General features: G+C 39.7%; 2 long non-coding RNA genes across 19 annotated transcripts in view; one reads left to right on the plus strand and one right to left on the minus strand.

The window, feature by feature from the left end:
* The window catches only part of LOC111557781, an 863,046-nt gene that overhangs the window by 847,190 nt on the left and 1,833 nt on the right, over window positions 1–14,023 (minus strand). For all 17 annotated transcript variants that reach the window (XR_006589518.1, XR_006589519.1, XR_006589515.1 and 14 more), the window contains exon 2: window positions 9,869–9,947. This is a non-coding gene — a long non-coding RNA (uncharacterized LOC111557781). The remainder of the gene's footprint in view (window positions 1–9,868; window positions 9,948–14,023) is intronic.
* Window positions 3,754–9,991, plus strand: LOC109494437. Of its 2 annotated transcripts, none has more exons than XR_002149318.3 (5): window positions 3,754–3,903; window positions 4,350–4,487; window positions 6,941–7,049; window positions 8,247–8,325; window positions 9,874–9,991. It is a non-coding gene; the product is annotated as an uncharacterized LOC109494437 (long non-coding RNA). The 2 variants fall into 2 exon arrangements; XR_002149317.3 differs by having other exon boundaries at window positions 3,756–3,870.

The following is a 14,023-nucleotide window of genomic DNA, read 5'->3' on the forward strand; positions in this document are numbered from 1 at the left end:
TATTTATATATATAAATATATATAATATATATTTATATATTTATATATATTTATATATTTTATATATATATATATATATATATGGTACAAGGCACAGAGCTAGAAACTCAATGTGATGGTCAACTTTATATGTCAACTTGAGTGGGCCACGGGGCACCCAGACATTTGGGCAAACATTATTCTGGGTGTGTCTGTGAGGTTGTTCCTGACCGAGAGCAACACTGAAGTTGATAGACTGCACAATGCAGATTATTCTACTCGTGGGCCTCATCTAGTCAGAGGAAGGACTAAATAAAAGAAAGCTAGCCCCTCCATGAGTAAGGGGGAACTTCTCCTGCCTGACTAGTTTACCTAAGATATCATTTCACTCCTGCCTTTAGACTCAACTGACATATTGGTTCATCTGGGATTTCTAGCCTGCGAGTGTTCAGAATGGAGCATGGCTGGCTCTTCTGGACCTCCAGTTCAGATCCAGTTCACTGAATACCTATTTCGGGACTCAGAAGCCCCTATAATCTCATGAGCTAATTCCAATCAATTCTAGCATATACACATACTGCTTCGTGTTTCTCTGGAGAACCCTGGCTAGTACAGTCAGGTTCTAGTCAAATAACTGCAGGATCTTAGGTGATTCAGTGAACTCTCTCAGGCTCCTTTTCTCCTCTTTCATGGGGAAAAAAAAAATGATCAAATGCCTCCCAGTGCTAATGAAATGATTAAAAAAAATAACAAAAAAAGATAAATTGCAAGGAGATCCCAGAAGTATACATCATACATACACTCATCACCAAGAAAATTAGTCTTATGGTTTCATCCAGCAGAACCTACCAATCTTTCAGTTTTGACTGAAAATAGGAGACTTACCTCTCCAACATTAACAATGTAGAGCTGTTTGCTGGCTTTAACCATTGAAATCTTTCTTATTCCTTCTAAAAACTAGTCCCTTTGATTAAAGCAATGGGAAGGTCATTCATAAACATATTCTGACAGTAAGTAAAACACAGGTGCTTAGCATAAAATAATTGAATGTAGAGCTGTCTCCATTCAGAGAAAAATGGGACCTAAGATATTTTGGGAGGACAGACCCTCTTTTTAAATTGCATTCCAACTCTCAAATGATTATAAAAAGGGGCACAATTTACCACTGTAAGTAAAGTCTTCATTTCCTAGTTCAAATTTCTGGTGGACATAAGATTAAGCTCGACATTTTGAAAACCATTTACATTAGATTTGATTTATACAATTATACATCCATGCCACATCCTACCCTAACACAATACCGGGTACAGTTAATAATTTCCCATTTAATAACTGCGTCAGTGAGTGAGTGACTAGAAAGCAATATTGTGTATCTGTAGAGAATACAAACTTTGAATCAAATGGACTGGAGTCCTGCCTTCAGAAATTCCTTAGTATATGACGTTGCGAAAATTACTCAACCTCTTCAATTGTCAAATAGAGTGGTTTTGCTTTAAGGAATCAATGCATTGCCTGCTGTGCACTTAGCAATATGCTTGGCAGCACATACTAAGTCTTCAGCAAATACTAGCACTGAGTATGAGGATGGTCATCTATAAATTGATCAGAGGTAAGACTGTTCTAGATTCTACCTACTTCCTACTCAAGGAGAATAACCCCCTTCTCAAATTGTTGTTCTTTCTTTCCACGCAAAGGAATGAGAACAGAAAAGGGAAGGCAAAAGAAAGAATAAGGGAAAAGCTAGAAGGTGCAGCTCTAGATACAAATAGTAGCACTTCACTGTTTGTGTTTTGAAACGAAACACTACTATTCAACAAAAAAACAGGAGTTTCCATTATGAGAATATGCTTTATTTTCTGAGTGCTAACCTTACCCATGATTGTTCTTTTCAGACTCAGAGTTTACTACCATTTCCCAAAGGGGCTCCCAGAAGAGCATTCTAAAAGTTACATTTTATCATGTCCCTCATCTGCCCAAAATCCTGCTGGCTTCACATCCAATTTAGAGTAAACCCCAAAGTCCTTGGCTTCCTCACTGTGCCTCCAGCATGCCTTTGGCTGGCTATTCCCTTTGCGTAATGCTCTTCCCCTAGAAGATGGTAGGTCTTTCTCCCTCACCTAATCCCAGGCCCCTGCTCAAATGTTCCTTTATCAGAAATATCTTCCCTAGTCAGACCCCCCCCCCCCACCATCAGCCTCTATTCTATTACCCAGTGTCATGCTTCACCATAGCTCCTATTGCCACTATAGGTTTATTTGGTTCTATATGTCATTACTTCCTGTCCCTCCCCGCCAATGCCACCAGAATGTCAGCTCTGTGAGAGTAGAGACAGCATAGAGTTTACTGTTCCTACATATAAAGTCTCAACAAATGACTGGTATACAATTAGCACTCAAACATACTGTTGAATATATAAATGAATGGGACTAAGGAAAAAAAAGATGGAGAAAGGTAGACAGGGTGGGAAGAAAAGTGAGAGGGAGGGACAGTTATTCATGACCAGAGGATCAGCTTATTGAAAAGGATTTCACCCGATAAAATATACTGGTTATTGTGTCTTAAAATGAAGAAAAAATGGGACACCTGGTGGCTCAGTTGGTTAAGCATCCGACCCTTGATTTCAACTCAGGTCATGATCTCCAGGTTCTCTACACTGACACAGTGGAGCTCATTTGGGATTCTCTTTCTCTGTCTCAAAATAAATAAATAAACTTTTAAAAAATAATAAGAAAAATACAATGAGGAAAAAAATAATCACAAGAAATTTAAGGAAAGCAGTCAGGGTGGCTAATGAAACAGAGAAGAGAAAGGAGGGAATGATAACTAATATATATTTTGCCTTATCTCCTTCTCGTCTTTATGATTTTGAGGTGGAAGGTAAAGATATGCTAGGAGTCCAATACTTATCACAATATTATGAAATAACATTCCAGAAAGCAGCTCAGGTTTTCCTATCCTACAGATAATATAAGAAGGTGGAAGACATGAATGAGGAGAGATGGATTTTGCATTTCCTTATAAACAACTTTAACTTTTCTAGACTATATTCTATAGCAGATACAATGCTGAGTGATTGCATACACAATCCTAAATTCAGTTTTCACAATGACACTCTGAAAAAGATATTATAATAACTATTTACTGTTGAAGAAACAGAAGCCCAGAGAAGTAAGTGATTTATCTCAAGGTCACACTGCTGTTTAAGTGGCAGAATGTTTGGGCCAGGCCCATGGATTTTCCTGCAACCTCCTGCTGCCTCAAATGGATATAGCAGATGTTACTTCTTAGACAACATGTCCACGAGCCTTAGACATTCACAAACAAATTTGTATTTGTTGCCAACCCCCTCGGAAGCTTACAAGAGACAAAATATATGGACCACTTCTTCTACGTTATAGCATCCTCTAGAGAGGTTACGAGCAACCAAACAAACCAAAAAGTCTATTGGACACTTTGAGGGTCTTCTCAGCTTTTAGGCCAGATCAGAACTCCTCTAATTGGCCACTTCCTCTCTGTTCTCCTGAGAGCTCCAAATTGGATTAATATCTTATCTGATCTGTAAGTGCTTTTTCGTCTTTGTGAGCAAACTTATCCAGGTTTTCCCAGCTTGAAGGCTGCCAATCTCTTGGTGAAGTCAAAGCAGTAACTTTCTTATTCTGTTACTAGCTCCACTGGGTTAACTCAGATTAGGAAAAATTATCACCTTGTTTTTAAAGAACTCTGATTTCATAGGGGCCATTGTTATGCTAGTTTCAGGAGTTCTGTCCTCTGAGGTCATGAAATACAGTAGCTACAAGAGGTGGAAACGATGGATTAGAAGAGAAAAATGAGATCTCCCTCCTCTTCCTCCTCATTAATATCTCCAAAGATCTTGGAGCCCTTGCCAAAAATGTGACTGAGCCTTCACATGGGTTTTCAAATCAGGTTCAATGTTTGCTTAAGTTATATGGCAATCTTATCAGTTTGATTGCATATACCCATTGGAGTTCAGCTTGATTTTAGGTTTCTAAAGTTGACTTGGTAATTTCTAATAGATGTCAAATATTACAAAGGTTCAGATGTGAAGCCAAACATATTTGGGCTGCAAGTTTTTGGAAAGCTGGAACTGACTCTCTTGAGAGCTTTCCAGTAGGGATGGGCTAGTGTTTCTTTGCCAAGTTTAGAACCAAATCCAAATCTAAGAGGTTTAGAGCTCAGCCTTGGCTGGAATCTTCTGGAAGTTGAGGGGGAGTTGTTTTATTTTCCTCTAATTTAGCAAGCTTTCAGAATTATGTCCCAAGGGAACTGTGTATAGATATTCAGTGGCTCTGAGAAAAACTCCCTTAAGTGACTGTGATTTTTAATGTTTTTATGTTTTTGATCCTACACAGGCAAATGCATCTGCATTTCTTATTTTTCACTGTCTTCATGTGATTGACTGGGTTCTATCAATGAAGAAAACTCACCTCTGTACAAGCCTTAGGAGACAATTTCTTCTCCCCCGCCCCCCTGCCCCACTAAAGTTAAAGGTAAATCACTCCTCCAGGACAAATGGTTTGTGCCCAAAATTAATACATCCAAGAAAGCAAAAGTTGTTCCTTGGCTCCAGGGGAATTATACAAATATCATTTTGTCTGGGCCCCACTCTCTTCCTGTTTATGGAGAAGCTGTCATAGTGAGAGCTGAACCGATTAATGGAATGAATGAATGGTAGAAAGCAAGGAGTGGCCCCTACGGACTGGACAGGACCTGTATAGAAAACGGAGAGGGCTGGGAATCAGGGGACCCAGATTAAAGTCCCAGTTCAGCCACTCAATCATTCTGATCTCCCATTCACAAGTTATTTAATTGCTGATCTTGCTTGTAAAGGGGGAAAAACAATATCTGCTGTATTTACCTTGAGGGAAGATGATATATATGAAAGTATTACATAATGTAAACATGCAAATAGACAAAATTCTGGGAACTGTAAAAAAGTGCTTACCCTGAATTTTGTAATCTGCATCCATTTTAGAGAATATGAAATACGATCTGCTTAGACAACCCAATGTCATTATAGTCCTTTAACATGATGCAGTTTTTAAGGAACAGAATTACTGACAACTATGGAAAGCTTTAAAAAAATCTCCTTCCCAAATGGAACTCTCTGAGTTTCCTTCCCCCCACCAAAAAGATCTCCTTTAAAAGAAAGAGTCTGGAAAAGACCACTGATGAGGACTGCCCCAAACTGGCAATGAGCAAGGCCTCACTCTTCTTACTCAGGACCAATTAATATTCATGTAGACCCAACCTTGAAGGGATTTAGCCCCAGCATTTCATAAAACTGAAGCAATCCATCATCTAAAAGGGCAAAGAGGCAAAATTTCTGAGCACTTTTCCTCAAACTCCATCAGAGAATATAAGCTCACGTTACTTCCCCTCCCCAAGCCTTTCCTTCTTTATGAAGTGAGACTATTGTGGGCAACCGTGGTCTTGTAATGCATTTTTGGCGGGCCAAGGCAATACCATGGCTTCAGAAATTCTCTTTAGTAGAAGTTGGCCAGTGTTCTATTGTTTGCATCTGGGACATGGCCAGTAGAGTTCGGACATCTGCCCACTGTGTTAGCTCCTTGGGCGCCAGTGGGCTGAAGCTCATTATTCCACTGGGAATTATGCCTCTATTCTTGAAAAAGGGAGTGACTCACCAACAGCCCTCTATCACATCTGACATTTGGAGGACGAAAATCTCTTCTGAGTTCCAAGTTTAGTTGTGAGTGAGTTTCTTATTCTGACCAAGCTGATCCATAAAGGTACTGCCTGACCAAGCTTGTGTTTGGTCATCACACTGGAGTTGCTATTTAGTAGGAAATTTGGGAATTCATTTCTAGACATGCTTACGATTGTGCCAATCCAAATGGTCAGCCCCCTCTGGCTGTAAAGCCAGAAGATAAAAAGAGAAAACAGTTGCTACAAGAGGCAGTGGGGTAATGCTGGTGTGGTATAAGAAGGTGACAGATTTCTCAGTCCTTGCAGTAATTCCGCTCTTTCCCTGTCGCTTTCTTTTTAATCTTATTGTAACCGATTTCTAGTCCTTTGAGAATCTCAGTAAACATACATACTCTAGTTCCCTATTTCTGTCATTAGCTAATCATGGCGCATTGGAAAAGTAAACCTAAGGTTCAGTATCTATGCCTCAAAAACGAGGACTGTATCAGTGTTTGCCTTACAGAACGGCAAAGCTTTAAATACTTAGCACAAGAGCATGGTGCCTAAGAAGTGCTCAGTAAATGTTAGAGCTAAAAATGATGTTGGTGCTTACAAACGGCTTTTAGCACAGTATTTAGCATGCAACAATGACTGGATACATCATAAGAAATATTAAAATTACTACATTATTATTTGTTCTAAGTGAAGGGTGAGAAGAATCCAGTTGGCTTCTTTCCTCGGGTCTATTTACAGATTTTTTTCCCGTGGGGTCAACACATGGCTTTTGCCAGACCAGAAACTGAGGCTTGGTCTTGAAATACCATCATCTCTGCTATTCTAAGACCTTGCTCCCTAGTACCTGTCTACCAACATTTTAGTTCTTTAAGGGGTTCCAACCTGGCCTTCATGGCTAACAATAGCCAATAACTTCCAGGAAAACAAAGAGCAGGATATTGAGGTCTTTTGGCCTTTGCAACAAAGAACAGCTGGATCCAATTCAGAGCCTTAACTGAAGAAAGAAAGAATAATGGACAGCCTTCCACTGGTCATGTGTCAGCCACTACAGGCTGTGTCTCTACCACCTGGAGGAACAGATTCAGATGGAGCATTTTTATTAAGGAAAATCTTCCTCTAGATCACAAGCAATGACCCAGTGAGAAACCAAACTTGTAGGGAACTGGTTGACAATACCATCCTAGGATGTTGCAGCAAGGAGTGGCCTTTCGAGTGGAGAGTTCTAGTTTCAAATGTTGACTGCCCCCCTTGGGCAGCTTTATTTATCCTTTCTGTGCTTCAGGTTCCTCATTTTACATAAAGAGGAGGGATATAATAACTACATGACACTTCAGAAGGCTGCTGAGATTTAAATGAGATCTTGCTTGTTACAGCACAGGCCACAGCCTGCGGTAAGTAGTAAGTGTCCAATACTCGTCAACATGGGTTAGTTCCCCTCCTCTTTCTCAAAGCTTTCCTGAATGTGTCGGGTGAGTACAATGGTGGCAAATATACAGTGGATGCTAAGTAAATGGCACTTTCCTAAAAAACAGTGAGGAGCCCTGAGGCCTATGGCCCTGGGAGTGTTAGTCCAGTGCAGAGTGCAGCGGGTGGCTGGAAACCAGCAAGACAGCGTTAGCTCTGAGCTTCTCGAGGCCCATTGTTCCCCCACTCCAGGTTGCAAATTACTGCCATGGCCTGCTTATTATTACTTCGACTCCTCCTTCTTCTTCCACATTTCACTGGCTCGCTTGCCTGCCCTTGAGCGTCTCAGGGAAGCCCTTCCCACACCCTCCAGGGAGTCTGCAACACAGCCCAGATGCTCTCAAAGATTAGAAATACTTTTAAGTCTAGTCTAAAAAAATAGTCCTATCCTTTGTCTCAGGCCATTATTTCTACTCTTACCAATTTTGGAGGATGCAATTTCCCATTCTTCATTTATAATATTTTGCTCAGGGTATTTATAGATTGTCAGCCTATATATCAAGTCCCCTGCTTGATTACACCATATAAATTCAGTCCTATTTATAAGCCGAAGCACTACTACTAGAATAGGAATTAAATACATTTCTGGTTTTGGAGGCAAACAAAACTCATTTTCTAACTCAGTGTCTCTCTGGATGAAACATTAGCCTTAACCTATGAATTAGAATTTTTGTGCCGCAAAAATCACCTCATTTTGGAGGCAAGAAAGGTAAAGCACTTTCCTCAAGTGATACTGTCCTGCTAATGGCAGAATCAAGACTTGCACCCATGTAGCCTGATTCTCCGGTCAGGTGTCTCTTCACTGTCCTAGGATATCTGATCTGGTCATTCAAAATTTAAACTCCTCTGCATCCTATGTAAGTCCTTTGGTATATGGGTGCCATATACATGTCCAGGGGACTTTTTCCCACTCTCAGGAATGACTTGCCTCACCTGTCTACCTGGAAAATAAACTCATCCTCCAATGTCTAGCTCAATTTTTTTTTCCACAACTGTCCCGAACATCCTCAGAAAAAAATCAGTTTCTCCTTCACCTGTATGCTAGTAGAGTTTTGCATATGTCTCATTTGTAGAGCACATTGCATTGAATTATAGTTCTTTGTTTATCTTTGCCTCTCCACCAGGCTGTGAATTTTTCAAGCTTAGGAATTATATTTTATTCATCCTCGTATCCAGAGTTCTCCAAAGAGTTTCCAACACATGGTAAGCCTTGACACCTGCCCCATCTTTTTGTTTCTGCTTTTATTCTGTTTGTTTGCAGATGATAATTTTCATGTTAGTGGCTTTAGGGAATAATAATGACTTATATAGAGTATAACTATTTGCTTTTGACCAACATCTAAATATGTCTGAACTACTGTGGATATCTTGGACTTCTAGGAACTACAGGTACTACTACTAATAATAATAATTGGAAAACTTTGCCTGGAGGATTGGGTAACTTTGTGCAAAGAAACTGAGAGAAAGTTCACAAAATCAAAGCACTAAACAGAATAGCCAAAGGCTTCTCCTTTATGTTTTAAGGTAGCATAATTTGCTAATCTTTAAAGAGTCTAGAATGATCTAGAGGCGCCTGGGTGTCTGACTTCAGCTCACGTCAGGTGGGTTCAAGCCCCGCATTGGGCTCTCTGCTGTCAGCACAGAGCCTGCTTCAGATCCTCTCCCTAGCCCCCTCTCACCCCTCCCTGACTCGTACACATGTGCTCCCACACTCTTTCTCTCTCAAAAATAAATATTTAAAAAAATATAAAAAATAAAAAGCCCAGAATGTTCTACCTTTGACAAAAAGCAAAACAAACAAGCAAAAAAAAAAAAAAAAAAAAAAAAAAAGAGAGAGAGAGAAAGAAAATTTAAGATGACATATATGCCTAAGTTTTAATGTCAAAGAGATTAAAATTAAACTGTAGCAAAATAAAAACTTGCTGTTTTGGAAAGTAGATAATAACTCCAGTATACAAACCTCTAGTGACTTAAAATTGAGTCTTTTATCCCAAAATGGCAATGAAGTCTCCAACTGTAATTAAAATGGAATTCTTTAAAAAGTAATCTGAACTCTAAAGTATACCCCATCCTTGGGAGATATCATGGATTTCTCAACTGTGTAAATTATTCTTTAATATGTTCTACTCCAGTTTGCAGCAGAAATACAACACTTAGCAAGTGGCCTAGAAGCTGTGAAACACTAATGCTGAATGACCGAGACTGCCCCCTAAATATTACCTCTATAGGCAAATTCTTACTTATGAGACCCTGCGGGGAGTCAGTCCACCCACCGCCACTCCCCATAACCCTCTCCTGTTCCCTGGGACTAAAAGAGCGATGACTTCGAGCATATTCAGTTTCCAGTGTGGCTTGCCCTGGGATTATACCAGATTGATATTCGGAGCCATATTTGGTTATTCTTGGCACCAGACAACTACAGTTTCTACCAATCAGGTTATGGCGTGCTATAATGGGAAGTCATAACACATTTAATAAAGCGGAAAACCAAAAAAAAAAGGAAAAAAGTTCTAATGCATGGACGACATATAACTTAACAGTAATAAAGGAAGCAAGACAGGCTTCAGGCATGTATTTTGTCTTAAGAGCAGAGCACAAACACCACTCAACACAAACTAGAAAGACAAAGCAGAACAGAATCCTGATATGTTGAAAGCAGCCAGAGTCAGAAGCTATGAAGGTAAAAGTTATTTGACACAAATGCCACTGTTTAGATTTCTTAAAGTTCTGTGTGAACTTATCTTACCTTAGAGACTGAGGAGAAGGAAGAGAAGTATCAGCTCATGTATAGAATGTCCCACAGATCACAGTAATGACTCTCTCAGCTGGAAACAGAAATAAAAGTCATATCGATGGTGTTAGTGTTAGATGATGCATGTGTGTTTGTCCAAACTCCGTGAAGAATTTCAAATGGCTTGATCCTAATCACCAATTCCTGGCCAGAAACACACTTTCCTTCAAACACATCTAGTCTATTTTTTTTTTCTTTTTTCCTCAACACCTCCCCTAACCTTACCAAAAAGAAATATTTTATTTTGATTTTGTTCTCTCCTCTTCTTGCTATTTGGCATAATTATAAGTCACATAAATAATGACCTGTATTGGCTACTGGGCCCAGTGGAGTGAAGAGGACAAAACAAAGGGAATGTGTTAACATGACTCTTGGAAAGAGCACAACCGAAATGCATGGTTTAGCATCTGACTGGAAACTGAATCTTAGCTCTTCATTTGACTTCTTTATGCCTCACTGTAAGATGAGAATTATAAAAATCAGTATTTCAGTTTGTGGTAGCTAGCTCACTGCCTGACAGACAGTTGGCACAGACACACATAATTTTGTATTCTACCATCACAAACTTGTTTATAAATATATTATTTTTCTATTTCGTATGTACATACTTTTATGTATTTATACATACATTTGCTGTGGCATGCAATTGTTATTATATTTATCTCCAATTATGCATTAAGCAATGAGACAGCACGATTTAGGAAATAAGCAGAAAACAAGATTCAAATGAGGTTCTTCCTCTTCTCTAAGTTATAATCGGGAGGTTGGGCAGGGAGTATTCAATTCAACAAAAAAATTCCAAAAGAGTTGACAAGACAGGCCAGTTTCCCCTGGACGGTCCTGATTTATGTGTGTTGTCTCAGCATACTTATTAATAGCTCCCTCTTTGGGAAGAGTGTCCTGACTTGATCAATTAAATGCTCACACACTAACGGCCACATGTGGTAAGATAAACCTGAGAGAAGGAAAACGTCCTCAAGGGCACCCGAGCCAGGATAAAGCTTGCTAGGGTTAGGCAAGATCTAGGCTGATGAGGGGAAGTAGCCATGTGAAGAATAAAACAGAAGCATGGCAGGAACCACCGATTTCAGAAGGATATTCTCTCTCTCCCTCTCCCTCTCTCTCTGCCCCTCCCCTGCTCGCTCGCTCTCTCTCTCTCAAAATAAATAAACTTAAAAGAAGAAGGAGGATAGAGCAGTGAGTGCAAAGATAAAAGCACAAGGGTCTATGAAGAATAGGAGAAAAATTGAAAAACAGAGGGATTATGCAGTTCCAAGGAGAAAATTGTAAAGGATGGCACCAGATAGATCGGTAGTTATCAGCTCTTATGAGTTCAGACGGTTTGGACCAGTCTATTCTAAAAGCAACACAAAGGAAGAAGGTGTTCTGTTTACTTGAATGGGAGGCTCTGCCATGAATGTGGGAAACTGCAGGCATAGAAAATAAAGAGCCTGTTTCATTTGGAAGCCCTTGGGGGACTGTTTATTTTACAACAAAGTAGTATCACTTTGTTTGTGGCCTCCTTCTTCCAGACGGTAGACGGGATCTGGCTAAGAACCCCAAAGCATGCAGCATCCATTTCACCGCTGAGTTTACATTTCAGCAGAACAATTCCAGAATGAATCATTGCACGCACAGGTTGTTGGTTATGCCCGGTTTGAAGCCCATTTTCAAAGCTCTTTTCTACTTTGTGTTCAAGGCTAAGTTTGCAGAGATTTATGTGGAGATTTCTTATTCTTCTTGAAAAATATAAAATCTTTCACCAGAGTATTTTTCTCACTCAGTGAGGCAGTGCTGGGCCTCCTTGTTGTTATTCTCCGTAAGACCTTTTCAACTTCCACTCAAATCTCTAGCATTTTTACTTAAGAAAGGAAGGGAGTAGTTGAGAAAAGAAAAATAAGCCCCCGACATGATCTAAAATGGGATGGGAAGTGAATGCATCCCTTTCCAACCAGCAGAATGTGAGAGAGAAAGCAGTAACTCAAGGGGACAAAACGGTGTGCCATCAAATAGGGAACTGATTTTAGGAGCATTCGATTTCTCAAAATCCCCTACTGCTAAGACCCAGCCTAATGCGCAGTAGGGTCTGAGGAATGGGTAGGTGCCTTCAGCGATGACAGTAGCTCAACACTGGGAAATAAACCTCATTAAAGAACGATTTTGATCAGACATTATATATTCAAAAGGATGTGGCACCCAGTTTACAAAGAGAGGATTTCATGACAAAAGGAATCTGGGGAATGAGCAGGTGGTGAACTCAAACCAGGCTCTTCCACTTACATGCCTTGTGGCCTTGGACAAGTATCTTAAGCTCTCTGAGCCTCAGGGTCTTCATATGTACAAGGGGGAAATAACAGTACCTACCTTGGAGGATTGTTATTAGGATGAAATATGTATAAAGTACATAGAGTAATCCCTGACACAGAATAATTGTTTTTTTCCCCATTTTTTTTCATGTTTATTTATGTTTGAGAGAAAGAGAGAGGGAGAGGAGGGAGGGGGAGAGGGAGACAGAATCCGAAGCAGGCCCCAGGGTCCAAGCCATCAGCACAGAGCCTGATGCAGGGCTCAAACGCACAAACCACGAGACCATGACCTGAGCCGAAGTTGGACGCTTAACCGACTGAGCCACCCAGGTGTCCCAGAATAAGTGCTTTATAATGACAACAGTAATAGCAAAAACCTACCAATAATTACTACTCTAAAATTTCTGTAAATCTAAAGTTTATGTTTCTATGAAATTATTTCGACACCGGCTATGTTTCTTCCACCTCCTTCAAATCTTCCTAAAACCAAGAAGAATGTGTAATGCTTAGAGCAAAAACTACCAATTCAAAATTTGTAAACAAAACAACTCGTGCTATGCTTTCTAAATTTCTGGTAATACACCTACACATACACCAAGTCCCTTAGTGATAAGAATATTTGCCCAGGTGAAGATGATAAGGCCAGACATTATGGGGAGCTAGGCAGGGTCAGAGTTTATCTTTATAACTCTTTGTCTCAGTTTATAGAAAAGGAAAGGTCCCAGCTTCCAGACAGCCATGAAAACAAAATAAACAGGCATGTAAATGAGATGTGTTTTGGATGTGGGTTTGTATATATTGGCAGGAAGAGCAGTGAAACTTTGAGTCTACTTTCTTATTCTTTCTTCTGTCCCCCTCAGTGCCAAAGGAGTTATTTTTAAAAGCATGGGTTCGTGTTTTTGATCATAATGTTATGGCAAAAGGGGAGATGACCTTTACATTTAGTTAGTGGCTGTTATGCAATCAGCAGGCCCTACATGGCAGCACTTGACATCTGGTCACCAATAATTTGGGTATTCTACAGCTCTTTCATTTGCCCTCACAATTAAACAGACCTCAGCAAGCCCGAACGTGGTAAGATAGTAATTTATTCCTTCGTTCATGAAAAGAATATATATTCCCTACCAAGTTCTACCAAAGCATCTTCCAAAGCCCAGTCTGGTATGGAATAATATGCAGAGATAAGCAAGTGTGCTAAATCTCTACCAACACGTGCAGAGGCATTAATCCAACTCTGTGCACCAGGACTGAGACAGAACTTAACAGCTAAGAGCACTTCTATGTAAAACCCAAAGGATAAAGAGACGACCTACAGAAGCAGCCACGTGAGATACAATTCCATAGGAGACCTGGGTTTGTAATTCAGCAGGTTCATATCAACGAGAAGAGACTGAATGTCATGATTTATATAGCGTCCTAATTCTTCGGCATGTCAATTCTTAGTTTTGACCACTCTGTAGGGGTTAAGTTCTGGGACAATTTTCCTAGAGAGAAGAATGATAATTTCTGGCAAATAACAACAAATGCTGACTTTGTACATTTTATGCACTATTTTTTTTTTTCCTGGAGAAAGGGAAAAGTAAAAACTAAATTACTTCTGTGGCCTAATATTTTTTTCAGCCCTTACCTGAGAGACCAATGAAAGCATTGTCTATATTATTCCAAAATGTTGACAGAAAACTGATTCAGTAAATGTTCAAATAGTTTTCTTTATACAGAATTGAACAACTTGGAAAAATCTCACTATGCCACCAACTAAATTTCTCTATTTTCTTTGGATATTTGGCGATGGATGGTCTAAGAC

This window comes from Felis catus, chromosome E1 (genome assembly GCF_018350175.1).
Source record: "Felis catus isolate Fca126 chromosome E1, F.catus_Fca126_mat1.0, whole genome shotgun sequence".
Lineage (NCBI taxonomy): Eukaryota > Metazoa > Chordata > Mammalia > Carnivora > Felidae > Felis > Felis catus.